Source organism: Tamandua tetradactyla, chromosome 5, assembly GCF_023851605.1.
Source record: "Tamandua tetradactyla isolate mTamTet1 chromosome 5, mTamTet1.pri, whole genome shotgun sequence".
In the NCBI taxonomy this organism is placed as follows: domain Eukaryota; kingdom Metazoa; phylum Chordata; class Mammalia; order Pilosa; family Myrmecophagidae; genus Tamandua; species Tamandua tetradactyla.
This window is the reverse complement of record NC_135331.1, coordinates 44,407,529-44,428,234: the sequence shown is the minus strand read 5'-3', so window position 1 is coordinate 44,428,234 and position 20,706 is coordinate 44,407,529. Positions and strand designations below refer to the sequence as shown.

General features: G+C 41.9%; 1 non-coding gene across 1 annotated transcript; it reads right to left on the bottom strand.

Annotated features, from left to right (window-relative positions):
- Positions 1–19,336: 19,336 nt before the first annotated feature.
- Positions 19,337–19,443, bottom strand: LOC143685320 (U6 spliceosomal RNA). Its single transcript, XR_013176567.1, has one exon. It is a non-coding gene; the product is annotated as a U6 spliceosomal RNA (small nuclear RNA).
- Between the last annotated feature and the right edge of the window lie 1,263 nt (positions 19,444–20,706).

Below are 20,706 nucleotides of genomic sequence, written 5' to 3'. Positions count from 1 at the left end.
AACCATTTACGGATGGAATCCCAAACAAGAGCCCCGGGGGGGGGGGGGGGTGGTTGTTGATAGGGGAAGGAGGAAGCCGCACTTTAATAACCTCCCTTAATTTTCCTCCACCTTTCCCCTTCCAGTAAGATCCAGTGGAGATAGAAGCAACGAGCTTGTTATAGAAACTCAGCTTCAAAACAAGTCCCTGAAAAACCACCCTCCTGGTGTTTCTACTGCCTTGCTGCTCCTGACCCCTCCTACTTAGATATTCTGGAACCTCTGCCATTTCAGGGTTCTGGGTCTGATCTGGTGATTTGCCCCTTCTAACCTCCCTTAAATATGACAGTCTGATGGCTGCTTCGGCAGATGGGCCACGGCCCTCCCCAACCCCAAGTGACAAGGGACAAAGCTATACTGGTCAGTGTGGGGAACAGGATTTCTGCTCCTTGCAACTAAAGTGCAGAGAGAAACCGGCCTGGCATCTGGGCTGAATTTCCCCTCAGGAAAAAAGCCCTCTTGCTCATAACAATGCTAAAATAAACTGAAATAAGTTATATTCTGCTCTCCAGACTTTGTGACACCACTTTCCCCCCACTTAGATAACCAGACATACCTGCAGATGTCACAACCCTGAATCATTTGGAAAGTTTAAACGACTGGTTTATTCAAGCCAGAAATCTCCTGTGGATCCTGACGGACAAGATCAGATAATAGTTGCAGAGACCCCAGAGATAAATCTCTGGTGCTGGAACAGCTACCCAGCCATTAAAAGGCAAGTGTGCTAAGGGGTTACATTACTTTGCTAGGATCTTGGTCTGAGGGATCAACCCATTCTGAATGAAGCTCAAGGTAATTCTGTTCCACTTTCCCCCCTGTGAGCCATCACCTTTGTTGCTTCCCTCCTCCAGTCCATTTTTAAATTTTTTGGGTGCGTGGTCTGGGAATCGAACCCGGGTCTCCCGCATGGAAGGTGGGCATTCTAACCACTGAACCACCTGTGCACCCTCTCTTCCAGGCCATTTGGTAAAACAGAGTAGGGAGGCGGTGACCTGGGCCCTTCAGATAATTCAAATCCATGCCAAACAGAAAGCGCACAACACTTTCCTTCTAAGAGACCGAGGCCTCTCCCATCCTTTGGAGGGATTGGAGCATTTGGGTGAGGGGTCTTACCCAGTTCTCAGTCAGACAAGGACTGAACACAATCTTGCGTTCCAGAGTAGGGTCCCCCCTGCAGGCCAGTTGGTGGGACCCCAGCTGCCTGCTGTCAGCCTCATCTTCACCTGGATGGCAGTGACCGGGACAAATGGACACTGACTCAGTTTCCCTGATGTTTGCTGATGTGGGAAGAAGATGGTACTTGCTCCAGCAGAGATTCTAGGTTTCATTGAGGGGTACCTCCTTTCTCCCTCCTGTCCATCCCCAGCCTTTGGAATTTTCTAGTTAGTTTGAAGACAAAAACAAAAAAGCAAACTCATTCAGCAAGAATGCATCTGACTCCATTTTATACCGAAGCTGGTGACAATTGAACTTAAAAATCACTTTTGTTCTTTGCATCTAGGGTCTCCCCTCCCTCTCAAAAGCTCATGGGCTTGATTTGGCAAAGACCTCTGGGGTACAGGTGAAGAAATGAAACAAGCATAGAGGAAGCAGTGCATTCATTTGTTAAGCTGCCGGACTTTGATATACCGGAAATGGAATGGCATCTAAAAAAGAAATTTAATAACTTACAAGTTTACAATTCTAAGACCATAAAAACATACCAGCGAAGGTATCCAGGGAATCATACCTTGGCTCAAAAAAGACTAATGGGTTGAGAGCACCTCTGTCAGCTGGGTAATCATGTAGCTGGCATCTGCTGGTCCCTTGTTCCTGGGCTCCATTGCTTTCAGCCTCTGTTCCTGTGGGGGTTCCTCACTTCATTTTTCTGGAACTGTTTTTCATCTCTTGGCTTCCCTTGGCTCTCTCCAGGTTCTGGCTTGCTTGGCATCTCATGGTGACATCTACAGGGCTCCACATATCTCCAAACATCCTTGTCTCTGTTCTCAGCCTTTTAGCTCTATTCTGAAGTTTCTGTCTGCTATCTCTCTGTCACCTCTGGCCCTCTCCCAAATGTTTCCTCTTTTAAAGGATCCCAGTAAACTTGTCAAGACCCCCCGGAATGGGTGGAGTCACACCTCCATCTAATCAAAGGTCACACCCACAATTGGGCACGTCATACCTCCATGGAGAAAAGCTAATTAAAAGTTTCAACTCTATAATATTGAATCAGGATGAGAAGAAAGGGCTGCTCCCACAAAATTGGATCAGGATTAAAACATGGTTCTTCTGGGGTGCATGATAGATTCAAACCGGCACATGTAATCAAGCACTTCTAACAGAACCAGGAAAATGTGATCTGACCCCATACACTACACTAACACTAAACTGGAAATGCTTTCCTTCACATTCTTTGTTTTTAATTTGTCAACAAACTTCCTGGATGTTTTGTTTTTAACTTGTAAACAAACTTCCTGGCTGTCCAAAGAAAAATATGTTTTTTTTTCCTTTCAAAAATATATAAATACAGAGCGGGCCAAGGTGGCTCAGTAGGCAGAGGTCTTGCCTGCCATGCCAGAGATCCGGTTCGATTCCCAATACCTGCCCATGCAAAAAAAAAAAAAAATATATATATATATATATATATGTATGCCATATCAATTAGCCCTCTATCCTCCATCTCAAAGAAAAGAAAATTTCTTATTTAACTTAATGTATCAGTCAGGGAGCATTTGAGACCCAATTGAAAGACACATAGCAAGGGGTAGAAGTGCATTAAATCTCCATAGGGGAAGATCCAGGAGTCAGAAATGCGGCAAGAGGAAAGAGCAGATGCTACAAAGGTTTCGTGCACTAGGGTAACTTTCCCAGAAACCTAAAACCTCCAGATGGGTCCCTGGACCAGATAAGTCCTGAAACGCAGAGGGCCCAGCCTCTCCAGAACATCAACTAATTCCATCCCCCTATCCCATATTATCGACAGCCCCTTCCAAAGCATGAAAAAGAGTGGGAGAAAGATGAAAGGAGATGGTGGAGTTATACAAAGAAGGGTCAGGTTTAACAAATGAGTATGGTTGCCGCATCATTATATTGATATTTCTTTTAGTCTCCAGTGTCTTGGGGCAGCTAGAAGTAAAAATCTAAAATTGTGGAATACCAAACTCTGAAATTTATTCTACAACTAACTGTTGCGGTGTGCTTTGAAATTTATTGGTTTTTTGTATATATGTTATTTTTCACAAAAAGAAAAGAAAAGTCGATTGTTATGATAAATGCACAGCTATATGACGATACAGTGCACTTTGGATGATTACATGGTATATGAATATATAATGTTTATCAATTAAAAAAAGAAGAAAGGACACAAGTTTCTCTCTCTCTGGCACCCACTGTGTGTGTGGGGGTGCATGTGGGGGTGTGTGTGTGGGTGTGTGAGTGTGTGTGTGAGGACACATGACCTCTGGCCTCTGTTTCTTCCTGTGCCACTGAATATTTCGCTTTCTCTCTATCTGCATACCAAGTGTCTTTGCTTCTCTAAAGCATAGGGGGGCAGTGGGGGAGGGAAGAGCCACTCCAGCCTAAGGTCTACATTATTCCCTAGAGCCAGCACCAATGCCTCAATCTCTCTACAGTCTATTTCCAAATTCCAGAAAGAGCGATGCTTGGAATGGTCCAGTCCAGCCTCTGAATCAGCTCCCCCTGGTCAGATGCTCAAATGCCCATCCTTGTTCCACACGAACTAAAGTGAGGGAAGAAGGGTCGTTGTTGCAGGGGCTGCGTGCAGGGAACGCAGGAGTGTGTGTATGGAAGGAGTGGGCAGACAGGAGGGCAGTTCCCAGGAAAAGTACCCAAAGTTTGCCCATTACGGTTGGTGAAAAACAAAATGATTCTAAATCCTATACATGAACCTCACTTCCAGGTGTCTTTTGTTTCAGTTTCTTGTCTTATAATGACAGACCAAATTTCCCTTATGGTTTCCAGCCCGTTTTATCTTTTTCTAAAATCAGAGAGAGAAAGACATGGAGATTTTCCATACGGTTTCTGTGTGTCTCATTCACAGATATCCCAGTTGACTGAAAAGCAATTTCTTTTAAAAAATGCGCTCAAGATAATTTCTACCGAAAAGGCAAAGCAGTTTCATTTCGAGACTTATTCATTCTATTCTAACATAATAGAATGCTTTTATCCTTTGTCTGGTCTTCCCTCACCCACATCACAGCACACCAATGGGCAAATCTGTTGGTATATAAGGAACTGGGTGAGCCAATTGGTCTGAGCAGAAATTATTCCAGTCAAGTTTATAAACACACACATTTCTATGCAAGACGCTGACATCACGCCCTTATCCCCCATCTGACTCACTTCCATCTATTCCGTGAAATCACATTAAAATACTTTATCTCATCAGACACCTGCAAGATCAATAGCCACGCCTTTCCCTTGTGTTTAATGACTTTCCACATAAAGCTATGGGGGTAACTCAGCCATGGACAGACTCTCCTCATAGTTATTGCCTGGGCACATGAAATGAACTCACAGAGACCTTGAATTCAAGGTAACAACCCTCCCAGATGTGTACAAGTGTGTTTGTGTTGATGTAGTCCTCTATCATAAGCACAGGATGTCCTATATTGGAGGATTCTTAGAGCCATTTCCTCCGGTCTTATCATCAAGATTAGTTGTTCTTCAAAAAAAAAAAAAACAACCAAAAACAGGTTGGCTGTTATTGTTTGCTTGCTTGCTTGCCTGCTTGCTTGTTTTAATGGGTGGTACAACCATTCACTGTGGTTTAGTCATTGAAAAGCTTAAAGCCATACCTGTGGCTTCCTTTTGCAGTGTCCAAAACTCGAAAGATCCATTTTCTGTACCAGTAACTAGCTTTTTACTTGGCTCCGTTTGGGGTTCTGATGCTTTTAAAAATTTTCTTTACTTACATGCATATGTCTTCTACTTGTAATTTGTAATTTTTTCATTTATCCAATGCACCGTTTTGTAAGTTGCCTTGAGTTTTGTAGAACAGCATAGGATATAAATTTTACAAACTGAAATCTTATCATCATCCTTCAAGGGAGTATGGAGAGAAGTAAATAAAATATAACCCAATCCTCAGAATTCCTTCACTCTCAGTCAATTCTGTTTTGTCCATTGCTGTAGTCCTGGTCCCAAGAACAACACTGACATGTGCTTGGCACTTGATAACTATTTACTGAAGGAATATGGACCAATTTTCAATCCTTTCTGTCCCAGAGACCTAACTGCTTTTAATCTTTGCCTATGTCCCTAAACTTAGGCCCTCCCCACCATGTTGAACTTACCCTTCTCTCTTTCTAATGAGACTAACTCTAACAGGGGGTCCAATCCTTGATTTTGAAGGGGGTGATTATTTTGACACCTAAGGTCTGTCTTGCTGCCACATCTTCCCCATCCTTGCTCCTAGCTGCCCACAACACTCAAGGGAAAATGCTAATGCTGGTTCTAATAAATGAATCACATGACTCATCATATATTGATTAAGCCTCCACTACATGCTCTGTAGAAAAGAGAAGTACAGGGCAGGGTTCCCACTCTTGAAAACTTAAATCCATTTCCAAAAATCAAAAAAGTATGCTGCCATTAAAATACAGATTTTCTCAATAAGAAAATTCAAAACTAACAAGCTTGGTGAAGTAGAAAGCAATTAGGATGAAGCCCGAACTCTTCCTCATACCAGCTCTATGATTTCAAGGTGTCACCTATCTTTTCCTCACTTTATTTATCTAAGATTAATCTAAATATCTCCAGACCTTCCCAGTATATAGGAACATAAATCATAATCATACTACCTTTTATTTCCCAATTATGATGACTCAATCTCTGCCTGCCAAATCTAAAACCAATGTGTCTTAGTTTCCCGGGGAAGCTATGACAAATACTACGTGGTTGATATTGGCGTAAAACAATAGGAATTTACTGTCCCATGGTTTTGGAGGCTAGAAATCCAAAGACATGGTCTTAACAGGTCATGCTTGCTCTTGGAGTCCCTAGTGTTTTTGTGCTGGTCTGCCCAATCCTTGGGGTTCCTTGGCTTGCACATGAGATTGCCACATGGCAATCCTTCTCTTCTCTGGATCCTGATGATTTCTGGATTCTACTTCTGTGTCTAGTTTCCTTTGCTTATAAAGACTTCAGCCATATGGATTAAGGCCCACCCTGATTCAATTTGGCCTCATCTAAATAGGCTCTTCGAAGATCCTATTCACAAATGAGTCCACACCTTAACTAATACTATAATCTTCAAAAGTCCAGTTTACAAAGGGTTTCACATTCACAGACCAAAGATTAGGACCTGAACATGTCTCTATGGGGGATTCAACCCCCAACACAAGGCATTGCTCCCAGCCTTTGCCTTCACCCTCAAGTCGCTCTAATTTCATTCTGAGAGTTTATATCTCCACCAAGAGGTGCTCAGTGTCCTGGTGGAGGTCAGCTGTGTGTGGTGAGCATAAGGGAAGCAAGCACAGATCCCAGAGAGTGGGCCTTGGATGTTTGGAGCAGCAGACCATTGAAGGAAGGCGATGTGGTTGAATTTGCATTGCAAAAGAACAGCAGACTGAGGCCCTTTGAGAGGGGACAGGAACAGACACTGGGCAACCAATAAGAAAGTTTTATTGAAACTCAGCAGGGAGATGATGAGAGTTCAACTCCGGCAGTAGAAGGATGCTGAAATTTTTTTGAGGCAAAATAGTTGGGATTTGGTGATTGATCAAACATGTGGAGTAAGGTACAAGAAACAGAGTGATTCTCAAATGTCTAAGTAATATAGATAGAATGACAAGACTTAAGGAAGACTCCCAAGGCTCCGAAAGAGCCAATGTGGGAGGAGGAAAGCTTTAGTGGGAAGATGGTGATTGATTTAGAATATATGGAGTGTGCAGTGCATGAGGTAAGATTATAACAAACAACTGGAGAGAAGCTCAAAAGACAGGACAAAACTGGAAAACAGATATCCGAGTAATCAATACATGTTTAAAAGCATGGAGGCAGCAGAAGTTGGCTAGAGAGGGTGGCGGGTGATAAAAGTATGGGCCCAGGATAAAACTCCAGGGATAGTCGCACTTAAAAGGTAAGGGAAAGATGAGCCAAGGAACGAGATGGTGAGGGACTGAGGGTTGTTTAGAGAAAGAGAGGAGCATTGGAGGCGGGGTAGGGTAGAGTGAGGTTGGTGTCAGGGGAGCCAAGATGGATAGAAATATTTCAAAAGGGACCAAAGGTGTTGAAATAGAACAGAAAGGTCAGGCAAGATGGCAAGATACCTAGTGAGACGTAAACACAGGATCAGTCAAGTAATGGGTCATTGAAGTCCTTGACAAGAGCACTTTCCTTAAAAGGAGGGTGAGGTAGAAGCCAGATGTTAGGGGGTGGGGAATTAATGGGAGGGGTTCCATGGGTCTACAGAACTTCCTTTTGAGGCCCTCCACTTCTCAGACAATGGAGATAGAGAAATGAAAGAAGCAGAGCCTATCCTGAGGAAATGCCCCACCCAAGGACAACCACAGCTTGTCACCCACGTGTGACAAAACCAGCAATTGGTGAAAGACTGAAGGTAGAAATGGAGCCTCAGAGGTGGGGTTGCAGTTCAGAAAGTGCAGAGAAGCCACAAAAAAAGTTTAAGTGCTTGAATAAAGCCTTGGAGGGTGAGGGGTACAGCCAGGTAAGCACATAAAGCACCAGGACTTCTGCCTTCATATCCAGTACAGCTTTGCTCGCCTGTAACTGCACATGGTGTGGTGTGGATGTGCAGACGGTCACTTGCTTGGTGCAATGTTAAGTGACTGCAGACAAGGCTGAAAGCTCTCCCCCTTCTCCAGAAAGCCCACCTCTTCGTCTTCTTCCTGACACACAAACTCCTTCATCAGGGAAAATGTATATATATTTTGTGGTGAATTAAAATGAAAGCTTTCATGGTCACCTAGGGAGCAGTATATATCTATGTATGTATGAATTCACACTTTGCATGGTGTGAATGATTGCTGCTGGAGGCTTTTCTAAGGGCAAATTCTGATTGGAGGAAGAATAAGAACACGGGGAAGTCACAGTTCACTTTTTTTGCCCTAAGAGGGTGCAAACAGCACAGATGTATAAGATAGCGGTATCAAATGCTAAACTTTTCCAATTTGGTCAATGATAGAATTGATTAATCGAAGTTCCTGTTATTGCAAGGAAGAGAAACTAGTCTAACAAGTTTAAGCAAAGAAATGGAATTTATTGAGGAACTAAGGTATTCCCGGGATACAAGGATTTGGTGACCACCAGGAATCAGGAAAGGCAGACTCCTAAGAGGCGTCAGGTCCCCCACGATATGAAGGCGGTGGCTATGGCCCTCTGCCACGAATAGGACCCTCCCAGGGCATGATACCCCACTCAAACGCCATACTCCTCAAAGAAACAATCTGATTGGCTGGCTTGGAACACGGTTCCATGCCTGAACCAATCAGCTGTGGCTGGGGTAGCAGTCACGTGCAAATGCGCCCCTGCAGGAGGTGGGGAGGGGGTGGGGAGGGGGTGGGGCGGGGGTGCTGCAAGGGGGTGGCTTATCCAGACATAGGGCAATGGGGATCGGAGTAAGGCGGGGCGCTAGGGCCTCCTCCCCACATTACTTCTCAGCGGTGTCACAGGTCTTTTATAAAGCCGGAGCATTTCTCCACAACTTGCTTTGGGTCGTCACAGTTACCACATAAGGGAGTGAAGCTGGGACACTTCCGAAATGCTATGATGGCTTTTTTTCAAGATGAGGAGGATGAGGCTTAAAAAGATTAGTTGAATCACCAAGGTAGACTAACTGAAGGAGGCAGGATTTAAAAACGTATCTCCAGAGCTACAAAACAAACACGTGACCTTGGGAGTGTGGGGTTGAGCTCTAGCGTGGGTAGGCACGCAGAAGCAACACGTGAGCAGGTGTCTGCATCTGAACTACCAATGAATGAAGGTGGTCCCCGGGCCCCCAAACTAAGCTGTTTACAAGAAGGCGGGGGGGGGGGGGGGGGGCGGGTGAGGAGGGAACGCAATACTGATGGAGGAAAGGGAAAGGCAAAAAAATAGGCTCAGATCAAGAGAGAATTGCTTGGAGTTCACACAAAGAACTGTAAGGCAACCATGGCAAAGACCTTGTCCCCCCAACAGCCATTTCCGCCTTACAAGCAGGGTGACATTTTTAGTAGAATGGATGGTTGCCAGCTGAGGGCTGAATTCCCAGTCTCCCTTGCAGCTAGTGGCTACATGGATTCCTAGCCCATGGGAGGTGACTGTGATGGTTCTGGTGTCAGTGTGGCCAGGTGATGGTGCCCAGTTGTCTGGTCAGGCAAGCACTGGCCTAACCATTGCTGCAAGGATATTTCATGACTGGTTGATAAACTAGAAGGCCGGTTTATTAAATCATCAGTAAGCTGATGATTAAATCTATGATCAACTAAAGACATGCTTACCGCAAACAAGATAATCCAGTTCTTTGGATTTGTCCTAATTGGTTGGAGACTTTAAAGGAAGAAGAGAGAATTTTCACAGCTTCTTCAGCCAACGAGCCTCCCCTGTGGAGTTTGTTAAGACCCTTTATCAGAGTTGCCAGCCTCACAGCCTGCCCCACAGATCCTGGACTCTTCTATTCCCATGGTTACATGAGACACCTTTATAAATCTCGAATTTACAGATATAACCAGTTAGTTCTTCTTCTCTAATGAACCCTGCTTAATACAGTGAGTAAAAGTGGCATGTGCTGATCTGTGTCACACCCTTAAAGGCATGTCCATTCCTCTTTTCTCCTTCTTCTACTTTGGAATGCAGATTTGATGGCAGGAGGGGAAGCAGCCATACTGTACCATGAAATACAAGCCAAGTGTGAGGATGGCTTTGCAGCAAAATGGAAGATACCTGGGTCCATGGTGATACCAACCACTGCCAACACAAGCTTATTTTCAAGTCCAAGAATTTTATGACAGGCCTATGGAAGAAATAATAAGATTTTGCATATCATGAACAGTGTTATAGTAGGCACCTTATAAGTGCTAAATGATTTCATGCTCAATAGGCAACTTAACAATAAAGGAAAATTTCCTAGTGACTAGGAAATAATGGCAATTTCTATCTTCTCAATTTGTATCAGTAATAAGATTTTAATTATTAGTAATAAAAATTACTAATAAGATATATTCTATCAATTAAACTTTTACATGCTTGGAATTTTGGACACATCCTTTCCTCTTCAAGGAATTTTTCTCATAGGGAAACTTGTTTCCAGGTATTTCTATGACAAACAAAGCTATAATGACTGTAATTATACATACATTTTTGGCACTTGTGTGAGATTTTTCATAGAATAAATTTCTGTAAAGTACAAAATTTTAACCGCTGTTTATGAATATTAAATATTTTAACTTTTATTCTGGAAAATGTCAAATATACCAATAAAAATAGCATAATGAAAAACCCCTATATCTGTGTTTACCCATCTTCAACTACCATCTCCTAGCCAATTTTGTTTCACCTGTATGGTTTCATCCATTTCTGATCCTTCCCAACTGGGTTATTTTGAGGCAAATCCAAGACATAATATTATTTTATCATTTCATCACCATAAATATTTTAGGATGTATCTTTTTTTGAGGGGGGGAGGGGAAGTGCAGGGTCTGGGAATCGAACCCAGGTCTTCTGTATGACAGGCGAGAATTCTACCACTGAGCTACCCTTGCAGCGCCCCAGGATATATTTTAAGACAAAGACATTCTTAAAACATAATCACAATACCATTTCACACCTAAAAATCAATAATTCTTTATTATTACCAACATTCAAATTTCCCCAATTATCTGTCTCTCTCACTCTTTTTTAAAGATCTAAATAAATTGCATGCATTGCAATCAGTTGATATGTCTCTTAAGTCTCTTTTCATGTATTGGTTACCTGGGCTTTTATGGGAAAGATAAACAACCTTCTGATTTCTTATGCCACTGTTAATTGGGGTTCTCTTTATTAGCAGCAACATTGTAATACTCATTTCTTCACTGGGCCTGCAGAGGCCTAAGCCACAACTCTGGGTTCTCAGGCCTTGCCCATGGGTCCTTACGCTGGTCACCCAGTCTGGGCTGACCCAGAGCAAGGGCAAGGCCAGAGCTCAGTATCTAAACTCCTCCCTGACCAAGGCATGCCCCAGCCTTCTTCAGGCCTCCGGACTGCAGCACTTCTCAGGAGCTGCCAGGTTGCCTCTAGGAGCAGCCCAGGCAGGTTGACCTGAAGCCTGGAAGTTTGCTCCCAGATCCAGAAGGAGGTCTGCTGAGAACTTGTTGATTACTTATTGTAAAATGCAGCTGCATGGAACTAAGAAACAGTCTAGCTAGGAGCCAGCAAACTTTTTATGAAAAGAGCCAGATAGTAAGTTTCTTAGGTTCCGCAGCCCATATAGTCTCTGTCACAGATATTCAGTTCAGCTTCTGAGCACAGAAGTAGCCATAGACAAAATGTAAACTACTGATATTGCTGTGTTCCTATAAAACTTTATTTATGGGTATAAAAATTTAAATTTCATATAATTTTCACATCGTGAAATACTCTTTCAATTTGTGTTCTACCACTTGAAAACGAAAAAAACATTCTTAGCTTGCAGGCCATAGACAAATAGCAGGCCAGATGTGGTCTATAAGCCGTAGTTTGCCAGCTCCTGATCTGGCTCAACTTTCTGATCTCTTGTTCTGAGAATTCAACTGAGGACCAGAGAGGTGAATTAATTTGCCCAGAGTCACACAGCAAGTTGATGGCAGAGGCCAAATTAGAATCCAAGTCTTCTTCCCTTAAAATACAAAAAAGAGCAGAATACTTTAATATGCAAGAACAATATACTCAAGAACTGCTTAAAAGGCCAAAGACAAAGAACCAGAGCTTGTACACAGCACCATATGGATGCATGATGACAACAGAAAGCCTGACTACACTGCCCGTTTCCTAGTAACCATAGCCTCCCTGATAAAGATTGCTCTGACTTGTTATTTATAACTTATTTCCCAATAGGGTGGGTGAGTGATTTCTTTATATTTAGTTACAAGAGCCAGGGAAATCCTGATCTACCATTTTAGGATAGACACAAACCTTATCACCACAGCTGCCGGGAAATGGGAGAAGCAAAGAAAGCTGCAGTGTACAGTCCTGTCCCTATTACTAACAACAAGGGTCACATAGAGCAATCACTGACCACCTGACACAAATAACAGGTGGCGTGAGGAGATGGCGAGGGAACAGGCAGATTCCCTACAGAGGCAGTCATTATGAAAAACCTTTATGCACCTAGTTCATAACTCAAAGCATCCGTTAACTTTGCATACCTTTTTTAACTTTGCTAATATTTCTTTGCTTCTGGTTCCTAGAATTGTGATCCCAAGAATGAACTCTGCTGCCTCTGAAAAGGCTTTCTTGATTCCATAGAATTTGAAGTCCAGGGAGAGAGTTATGAAGCATCACAAAACTACAGTTTATAAAGAAAAGAGGGCTCATTGAGTTGAAGTCAAGAGATCCCACATAGAGTTTGGTGGAATTGGTTAATTAGGTTGAAGTCAAAGAAGATTCAGAGATTAGTGACATCCAACCACTCATCTTACCTTGTCAGGTCCAGAGAGGGTAAACGACTTACATAAGATCACACAGCAGATTCATCAAACGTTAGAACCCATATTTCCATACTTATAACTTGCTGCTGCATGACCTTTCTGATGCCTGAGCAGCCTCTAAATAAAGCAGAAGAACTCTCAAAGCATGCGGACAGACAGATGTGAGACACCAATATAACGAGTCAAAGCAGAGCCTTCACTTCCTTCCATCCACAAAGGTAAACAGACAATTATGTGACATTGAACAATCATAGGAAAGAGGACAGGCAGCACTGGTTAAAAGAATGAGGGCAAAAAGAAACCAGGGGCCACAAGTTGCCAGGGAGGCTCCATGAATGAATTTCAGACCTGTTGCTTGTGGAATGTGGTTCTTAGGTTTGCTGACTCAATTAGGGCCCTACAGATGCAAGCAAGTGTGTGTTCTTTGGACATAAGAAATGAAAAATCACTCAGGAGTGTCGTGTGGTTTGTTTGAAGCAACAGGTATCTTATCTCCCTGTCACTCATTCAGGAAGCAATATGATTTGGGGTGTATTTCTTATTACATAGATTTTTTTTAAGCAAGGAGTTATATATAGATAATAATGTTATCTGTTATTCTTTTAGGAGCAAACAGAAATCTGCCCTCTCAATTCCCCACCATCATACACCCATCTTTTCTCCATCATCCACTGTGGTGGCTTGGAATTATGTACTCCAGAAAAGCATGTTCTTAAACTTAATCCATTTCTGGGGGTATGAGCCATTATAAATAGGGGCTTTTAAAAATATATATTTTTATTAACATATCTTCACAAACATACAGTCCATACATGGTGTACAATCAATGGCTCACAATATCATCACATAGCTGTGTCTTCATCACCATGATCATTTTTTAGAGCGTTTGCATCCCTCCAGAAAAAGGAATAAAAAGAAAAAACTCATACATCCCACACCCCTTACTCCTCCCTCTCATTGACCACTAACATTTCTATCTCCCCATGTAAATAGGGCCTTTTGATGAGGGCACTTCACTTAAGGTGTGACCCAGCTGAATCAGTGTGGGTCTTTTATTGGAGTCCTTTATAAGCAGAATGAAATTCAGACATACAGAGAGAAAGCCACAAGGAGCAGCCAGAAACCGGAAGTCAACAGAGCCTAGGAGAGAAGGGAGAAGCCAGGAGAGGCCACCATGCAATGCACATTGCCAGGCGACAAAAAAACCAAGGACCAAGGATTGCTGGCAGGCAGCCCTAGAATGCCACCTAGGAGAAAGCATCTTCTGGGAGAAAGCATCACTTTTATGACACTTCGATTTTAAACTTCTCCTAGCCTCAAAACTGTGAGCCAATAAATTCCCATTGTTTAAACCGGCCCATAACATGGTATTTGTCTTAGTAGGCAGGGAACTAAGATACCCACATAAGTATACCACAGGCATGCAAAATGGGTAATGAGTGTCACTGCAACATGTACTGGAGGAGAGACCTGGAGAATGTAGAATAAGCAAATGCAAAGATTTACAAATGCAGGACAACTTTTAGATAAAAAGAAGAAGTGGGAGAAAAATAAAGCAGCTTATAGTATTCCAGTGGCGGCTGGCTGACCATCTTTCAGGGAGGTTAACTGGATGGCTTCTGTGGTCCCTGCAGCAGTGACAATCTTTGATTCAATAGGAAAACACATGTATTTAAGAAGTGTCTCTTTTTATGGTGTATTAGAGTGGCAAGAGGGAAGTACCTGAAGCTGCAGAGCTGTGTTCCAGTAGCCATGTTTCTTAAAGATGATTGTATAATGATATAGCTTTTGCAGTGTGACTGTGTGATTGTGAAAACCTGGTGTCTGATGCTCCTTTTAGCTATGGTATGGACAGAGGAGTAAAAAAATAAGAAATAAGAAATAAACAAATAATAGGGGGATCAAAAGTTAAAATAAATTGAGTAGATTGAAATACTAGTGGTCAATGAGAGGAAGGGGCAAGGGGCAAGAGGAAGGGGTATGAGTTTTTTCCTTTTTCTTTCTTTTGCTAGAGAGATGCAGATGTTCAAAACAAATGATCACGGTGATGAATGCACAACTATGTGATGCTGTCGTGAGCCACTGACTGTAACCATGTCAAGAATGTTTGTATGTCAAGAATGTTTGTATGTTTGTTTGTTGTTTACAATCAAGACATTTTTTAAAAAGAGGGAAAAAAGAAGTATCTCTTACATTAGGCTTATGCTTTATTGGAGTGAAGGTCCAGTCTTCAAATTTATGCTTTATAAGAGTATGGTGAGCATTTTTTGTCTAGCAAGCATCCACTCCCAGTTCTGGCACCAGCATTTCAGTTTTCCACTGGGAAGACGCCTTTTTTCACCCTTATTCATTTTGGTTCTGGGGGGGAGCGTTCTGATGTCATCTCCAGCTCCAAGGGTGAGCACATGAGCCAGGATTGGCCAGCCAGAGCTGTCCATTGCCCTTGACACAGAGACCATTCTAGGGATGGGAAAGTGATCCAATGAGAAGCAATCCTGGAATTTTGCTCGAACTATTGAGGAAAAGGGATGTTCCTTTTGCTGGAGTGGCTCAACTGGTAAAAGCCTAGAACTGGCACTTTTCCTAGCATAGGAGAGCTTACCCCAGAATAAAGTCCATTTGGGGAAAAGCAAGCCAGAAGGGGAAAGAGCTAAGCCCTAGCAATGTCATTTGAGCATGCGTGTCCCATCATAAATAAAATGAATTCCCCTCTTGATATTATATGAGACACTATACTCTCTTTTTACTTAAACCAGTTAATCTGTGCTTCTGTTATTTGCCATCAAGTCCTACTTAATTCAAGAGACAAAATAAAATGGAAGACAAGCCCTTAAGCAATAACCCACCCTGTTGGCATGGTGCTTTTCATTAATGAAGTCCTTCCATTCCCCCCTGGGTCTCACAAGAGTTCTGAGAGGTCAAATGGGCAGGAATGTTTGTCCCTGTTTTGAAGATACCTATAGCTAAAAAGTTATTGAATACTTGCTATGTGCCACTGATCTAATTACACTTGAGGTATGACTTAATGACTCCTCATAGCAACCCAATGAGGGTAGTTCATTTTACAAGTGTAAGAAATTGAAGCTCTGAAAGATGGAACAATTGGCACAAGAGCACTGCCAGTAAGTCCACAAGCAAATGGATAAGACTTACAAATGCAGGACAACTTTTAGATAAAGGGAAGAAGTGGGAGAAAAATAAAGCAGCTTACAGTATTCCAGTGGTGACTGGTTGACTATCTTTCAGGGAGGTTAACTGGATGGCTTCAGTGGTCCCTGCAGCAGTGACCATCTTTGATTCAACAGGAGAGCACACATATTTAAGAAGTATCCCTTTCTTATGGTGTATTATAGGCACATCCTAAGGTGACCCCCAAGTAGTCATGCTTCTTTGCAATCCCCTCTCTTCGAGCATGGGTGGAACCTATGACTTGCTTCTTTTTTATTAAATATTTATAATGATGAAACAACATACAAACAACAAACATTCTTAACATACAAACATTCCATACATGGTGTATAATCAATGGCTCACAATATCATCAGATAATTGTGTATTTGTTACTGGGATCTTTTTTTTTTTTTTTTAACATTTGCATTCCTCAGAAAAAGAAGTAAAAAAGAAAAAACTCATACATACCATATCCCTCACCCCTCTCTCTCATTGGCCACTAGTATTTCCATCCACCCAACTTATTTTAACCTTTGTTTCCTCATCATTTGTTTTTTTGTTTGTTTGCATGGGCAGGCTCTGGGAATCGAACCCAGGTCTCCAACATGGCAGGCAAAAACTCTGCCACTGAGCCACCATTGCCCACCCTTATTTGTTTATTTTTTATCCATAGTTTTTTACTCATCTGTCCATACCCTAGTTAAAAGGTGCATCAAACACAAGGTTTTCACAACCACACAGTGTGACTTGCTTCTTACCAATGGAACGTGGCAAAGGCAATGGGATGCCTTTCTCAAGATTATGTTCCTTATGGCAAGGGTGAAGAGATTTTGCAGATGTAATTTAGGTACCTAAACAGGTTGACCTTGAGTTCATTCAGAAAGGGATTTATCCTGGGTGAACCCAACCTGATCAAGTGAGTTCCTTAAACCAGGGCTTAAGCCTTCCCGGGGTCAGAGACTTAAGCCACAGAGACTCCCTCTTTCCTGCTAGACTTAAAGAGACACACTCTGTAGCTACAAGGAAATGAGTTCTGCCAACACCTTAGAAGAAAATCCCGAGTCTCAGATGAGCAGAGGACCCAATTAAGCTGTGCCTAGGTTCCTGCCCCACAGAAATTGATACTAAATGAGTGTTGTTTTAACTGCTAAGTGTGTGGTGATGTGTTACACAATCAAAACTAATATAGGAGAGGGAAAAAGACTCCCACCCAGGTATTCTGAGTCCAAAGCTGGTGATTTAAACACTGGGTTGTTAGATCTTCAGACGGGTCTATACCAGTCACTGAGGGACCAACCAAAGGCCACATGGCCGGTGATCGAGGGACTGACCCAGGACCAGTGCCCATGTCCTCTCATTCCTGGACGCTGGACTGACAGCTCTACATCTGGCCCATATCACCCCCGTAAAATATATAAAAACAAAAAAAATTGAACTTTGAGAGATTTTTTAATAGATAAGAGACAAGAAAATACTAGTTATTTTCTTATATTAAAGTTAAGAACTTTAATATAAATCTAATGCAGGGTGATTCTATGAAGTAAGTCAAAGGAGGTCCAGTAAGTAAAGCTCAGAGAGAGTAAATAATTTCTCCAAGTTTCTGCCGTTAGCCAGAGTGGAGACCCCGGGATTTGTCTCTGAGCCTTACACCCATCTTATTCCTCCTTACCACATGACCAAAGAGCACAAAGAAATACGTCAGATTTCTTCTAGTTTCCCATGGACTTGGCAAAATTCTTTTAGGATGGAATATAACCAAGAAATTTCCATCCCCACAGAAAGTAGAACTGAAGAAAATGACTGATCATTAAAGCATAAAGGATTTAACTTAATCCTAAGGAAGAACTTTCCAGGGGTAAGGTTAATTAAACACTAAAGAGATTTTTGTTTTTAAAAACTCAAAAGGCCCTAAAACTCTCCTTCCGGATTTCTGTCTATGAAGCATCATATGAAAACAGCAAGGAGAAAGGCTGGGGGTAATTTTACAAGCTAGTTAAAATGTTTGCCTGGCCAAGATTTTTTAATTTGACTATAAAGCCAATTTGGGCAAATGATTCTAAAGATTCGTCATCGCTTTCTGGGAAGCCATAGCAAATGTTAATAACATTCAATTTTTACATACTAATTTCCAGGTTTGGAATACAAAAGTGCTTTCTTCATGAAATCCTTGGCATTTTTCCCCCCAAAATTATCAACAAAGAAAGCAAACGGATTCAGGCGCAGATTTCTGTACTTACACACTGCATTTCCTTTCTAGGTGAATGATTTTGGGCTTTCCACCTTCTCTGCATGAATGCAGAAGCTCTCCCCCACTACACACTCACAGCCCCGGATTTGTACTTGCTCTTTGTTCTTGCTGCTACAGACCCATCCCTGAGATCTATGTTAAACCCCAATCTTTTATTGCGTCAGTCCTGGGACAGGAGCTTTAGGTGACTTCATGTGATATGGGGTTGGGCAAGGGAAAAAATAGAAAAGGGCAATCCCAGACTCCACATATCGCTGCCCAGTCCTCCTCCCCCTGCCACCATATCCTTCTAGACCTGGTCTAGGAGGCCCTAATCCCATCTTTTCTTTCCAACTATTCTCACAGCCAACTTCTTGCCTTAAGTCTTTTGACAAAATGCTCAAAAGAGTAATGACTTCCTCTGAATGTGAATCACATTATTAGCTCTTAGTTTATTCCAGAGGCCAGCACCTTCCACCTGTAGAATCCAAGTCAGTGTCAGAACCAAAGGAAGATGAAGGTAAAAACTGGAGATAGCACCATACTTATTGAGAGTAGTAAGACCATGAATTCCAATCCAGGAATAAAAGGAATAAGAGGGACTCAGCAAGGGATGTTCATAAGCAGTGATGAAACTTGGCAATATGTATCAAAACTCTTTAAATTGACCATATCATTGATTCAGCCATTGCACTTCAAGAAATAAGTCTAAATAAACAGTGGGAAGATAAATTGAGTAGTGTTTAAAGAAATGGAGTGATATACCATGTTCATGGATTGGAAGTCTCAGTGAAGTTATGATATTATTTCCATTTTCATAGACGAATATACTGAGACATAGACAGGTTAATTTTTACAAGGCATACAGCTTGTAAGAGGTGAAACCACGATTCAAAACTAAGCAGTTTGGTCCCAGAGGCTGTGTTCCTGTTCACCCCCTGAGCCGCTGTTCTCACAGCATTTCCTCTTTCTCTGTGACTGCTTCCTCCCCTAGAAAGGACAGAAACCACATCTTACCTTGGCATCTCTGAGTGCCGGGCACGTAGGGAATATTCAAAATATGTTTACTGAGCCCAGCAGAGTAGGTTGTAAATTGCTTAATTATTGGAGTTCATGTTTCTCTCTTTATAGGAGTCTGTAAATTGACATAGAGATAGCAAAAAAACTGCACAGATTTAAAAACAAGTTTTAAGAAAAATAGTTTTCTTAGCTGCTTCCCTTTCCTGGTTTGGGGTTGTTAAAGAGTTAAATGGCAGATTCAGAATTTATTTATTTATTTATCAGGATATACATTAAAGATATGGAACGCTTCACGAATTTACATGCCACTCTTGCACAGGGGCCATGCTAATCTTCTCTGTATCATTCCAATTTTAGTATATGTGCTGCCGAAGTGAGTACAGAATTTATTTTTTAATTTGACTTTCTAAAAAGAGAATTCCAATTTATCTCAAATTCCTATTATTTGAGAGCAAGGACCATGTGCTTCATTATTTTTCCCTACATTAGAGGTGCCCAATAAATATTAAACACTGATGCCATCATTAAAACTATAAATTAAGAGGAAAATAGTAATGTATTTTAAAAGAGGATTTGTGATTAGAGAAGGGAAATAAAACTGATTTATTTATGTTTCATATTTACAATAAAGATTACTAAGTCTGATAGAAGCTTATGAGACCTATGAACATGAAATGGTTAAATAACCACCCATAATTTAAGGCACCGTGGACACCTAAAGCCATCTCTGGTTTATTTCATTCCATGCTGTGTTGCAAGGTCTCTGCAGTATTATAAATAGACAATTCCCTCAGCCTTGCCCATTCTAGTCATAATAAATCCCAAAGGCCTCTTCCCTTGATCTCATAGCATTCCCAGGCTTTTACATAACTCTGATCAGAAATGTTCACAGAGAAAATACTCCCCTGATGAGGAGGTTTAATTTTGTTATTCAACAAACTCAGAAGGAACAAGAAGGCTTGTTCCTACTACTAGTAACCAATATTTGTTTCTGATTAACACCACTGATATTCTTTATTATGACCATTACAAATTGATTGGGCCAAGAGAAAGAGATATGACTTTTAGATTTCTCCCTCCAAAACAAATCAAACCAGTTCTCCTTCAAACTGTGCTCAAGATTTCTGGGTAGTAAATTCTGCATAAAACACCTGTTGTGTTTCTTCCTTGGCTTACATATCACCCACCAGTGGTTATCATTTTTAGTTGCCAGCAGGATGGATTTTGCCCCCTTTAGCTATGTATCTCGGTTCCACAAATATTTCCAAAGAGGTCTCACAGCACGAAGAACTATCACGTTCCATCAGCAGTGTCTTGCTCCTCAACTTAATTATCCCAGTGGCTTTGATACCAGTAAGTAATTGCCGTCCCTTTGTTTATAAATCTGCACCTTGGATTAAACATTCATGGTGTCTATACAACGAAATACACAGAGTGTTCCACCTCTGATGAAAGTTTAATCATGATCGGACAGCAGGGACTTACAGCAAGGAGCCCAGAACAGCGGCTGTGGGCTAGGATCCCCTTACCGGTCAACAGAGAGGTGACGCGTACCTGGTCAGCCATGCCATTCATTCCACTTCTCCACAGTCACAACGCTCCCATCTTGAGAACATCCTTCTTCCAATGCCTCACGTTATCCAA